This window comes from Austrofundulus limnaeus, unplaced genomic scaffold (genome assembly GCF_001266775.1).
Source record: "Austrofundulus limnaeus strain Quisiro unplaced genomic scaffold, Austrofundulus_limnaeus-1.0 Scaffold182, whole genome shotgun sequence".
In the NCBI taxonomy this organism is placed as follows: Eukaryota; Metazoa; Chordata; class Actinopteri; order Cyprinodontiformes; family Rivulidae; genus Austrofundulus; species Austrofundulus limnaeus.
The window spans coordinates 17,500-20,192 of NW_013952584.1; the positions used below are offsets into that span (position 1 = coordinate 17,500).

The 2,693-nt window shown below is 38.2% G+C and overlaps 1 protein-coding gene across 1 annotated transcript in view; it reads right to left on the reverse strand.

Annotated features, from left to right (window-relative positions):
* The window catches only part of cog5 (component of oligomeric golgi complex 5), a gene marked incomplete at its 5' end in the record, with an annotated part of 84,989 nt that overhangs the window by 2,310 nt on the left and 79,986 nt on the right, over nt 1-2,693 (reverse strand).

Genomic DNA, 2,693 nt, shown 5'->3' on the forward strand with positions numbered 1-2,693 from the left:
GGACAACAGAGCTGCTTCATGGAAGAACTCCAACTTAGCTTGGTAGCTTTAGCATTAGCCCCGATGCTATCACCATATACTGTATATGTATTAGCTCAGCTCTACACATTTTCCTCTCATCACTGAGGTCCTCCCTCCACATGACAGAGAGGGGAACACAAAAGTGACTCAGTCTGCAACTGAAAATATAGAGGACCTCAGTTTAGCTTGTTTGTCGCGTTAGCACCGAGCTAACACATATAAGACAATATGGGCTGTGTCTCAATTCAGGGGCTGGGTCCTCATGAGTGCGCATTTGTCGGCCACATACGTCACTGCCCCGCGCGGAGGACTGTCCCAATTCGAAGGCTCCTCATCATGCGGCTGAGGAATACATCCTACTTCCTGTCGAAATCCGAGGATGCATCCATGTTTCCTCACCAGCCGAGGATATCCCAGGATTCAATGCAAGGGCAGCAAAATAAACTGAGAAATGAAGACGGCGGTGTTTTTATTTTTTTAATGTGTCGGCGCAGTTTGGAAATTGACCACGGACCAAAGGATTTGTTTTTTAAAAGTAAGTTTAGCAACTTAGCTGATGAAATTTATGCTGCAATAAGATGTTAAATAAAACAAAATGCAACTACAAGTTATGAGAATAAAGTATTATAAGAATAAAATAATAACATTACGAGAATAAAGTCATAATATTATGAGAATAAAATCGTAATTTATGAGATTAAAGTCATACTACGAGAAAAAAGTCTTGATATCCGCCTTTACGTGAAAAAGCATGCAGTCATCACTGCATTAAAATGAGGAATGTTGTCAAGTTGTTCTTTCTTGTTTATAAATAAATAGTTATCTTTTAGCACATTAGTATCCAATTATCAGTAGCAGGACTTGGAAATTGTGCAAACGACTATATGATAAACTGAAGCTGTATTGTAATTAATAGATGCATTGACAGATTTAATCACGTAATTAATTTGGAAGAAATCATATTAATCTAACAGTGATCCAAGTCAGCACGTACTACTTTATAAACACAGAGAAACACATGGCTGTACACAGAAGGAATTATGGGAAAAAAACGTTATTTCATTCAACAAACTAATAACAAAAAATAAATAAATAAAAAGAAAAAATAATATAAACAAACAAATAATACAACAACGTTGTGTCAAAAAACACGATCACAACATATTCAAATGAAAGTAGCAGAAAGATTAAAATCTTATAACATCTGCCCATATTTAAAAATATATGTATCTAAAAAACATACAACTTACAAATAATAAAACTCAACTTAATACACAATATAATTTAAAATAAAAAACAACAACTTCATAACAAAAATACAAATTTTAACCAAAACGTTGTTCATATCTCATTAAAAACACTTTTAAGCATTCTACTAAATGAATAAATTGTTCCAGCATTCTTAAGGTCATCAAGCTATACAGTGTGTGTGTGTGTGTGTGTGTATGTGTGTGTGTGTGTGTGTCTGTGTGTGTATTTTGAATTACAAACATACACATGAAAATAAATAATGATGAAACGAGTAGAAAATGGACACTTCATGTAGGATTATGACATTATTCTCATAATATTATGACTTTATTTTCGTAATAATAATAAAAAAATATCTGTGGCCCTATAACGTTGTAGATACTGGAGCTAAACCCAAATTATTAATGTTTTCTTTCTTTCTTTATGTTTACCTTTTTAACTGTGAAGTTATTCTTCCAGTAAAAAGACGTGTAAAAAAAGACGTGTGAACACGTCCCGACGCATTTTAAGTCCAACATGAAACTGATCACTATGGTAACGGGGAGCACGTGGTCACACAAACCCACGTGAAGCCAACGTCAGGCAAAGGCTGGACCGTCTCATTTCGCAGCAGTTTTGAGTATCGTACCAGGCCCAGCAAGGACGTGGCCTACGTGGCCCAGCTAGGCTGAGTCCTCATGAGGACCCAGCTCATGAATTGAGACGCAGCCACAGCCAGTAAGTCACCTGCAGACAGGAAGTTATCTGCAGACAGGAAGCTACCTGCAGATAGGAAGCTACCAGGAGACAGGAAGTGACCTGCAGACAGGAAGTGACCCGCAGACAGTTTGGTAATCACTTTGGTAACGGCGAGCACGTGGTCACACAAACCCATGTGAAGCCGACGTCAGGTGAAGGCTGGACTTTCTCATTTCGCAGCAGTTTTGAGCATCCTAACCGGCCCAGGGAGGACGTGGCCTACGTGGCCCAGCTAGCCCATGAATTGAGACGCAGCCACAGCCAGTAAGTCACCTGCAGACAGGAAGTGACCTGCAGACAGGAAATGACCTGCAGACAGGAAGTGACCTGCAGACAGGAAATGACTTGCAGACAGGAAGTTATCTGCAGACAGGACGTTAACTCTCTCACTCACTCTTCTCTCTGCAGTTGGAAAACCTCGAGATCTAAGTGACATAAAGAAGATGTGAGTTGTGATGATCCACAGAGGTTAAAGCAACAGCAGGTTGAGAAGAAACTGATTGGATCCTGATGATGATGATGATGATGATGATGAACATTTAGTTTTTTATATTTACCAGAATATTATCTATGACAGTTTGATGACTCCTTCTGTGTTATATTTACTTTGAACGAACCTAAACTCAAGATAAAATAAAAATAAATTCTAGCTAAAATCACTTCAAGCAGAAAAAAATCTGCAT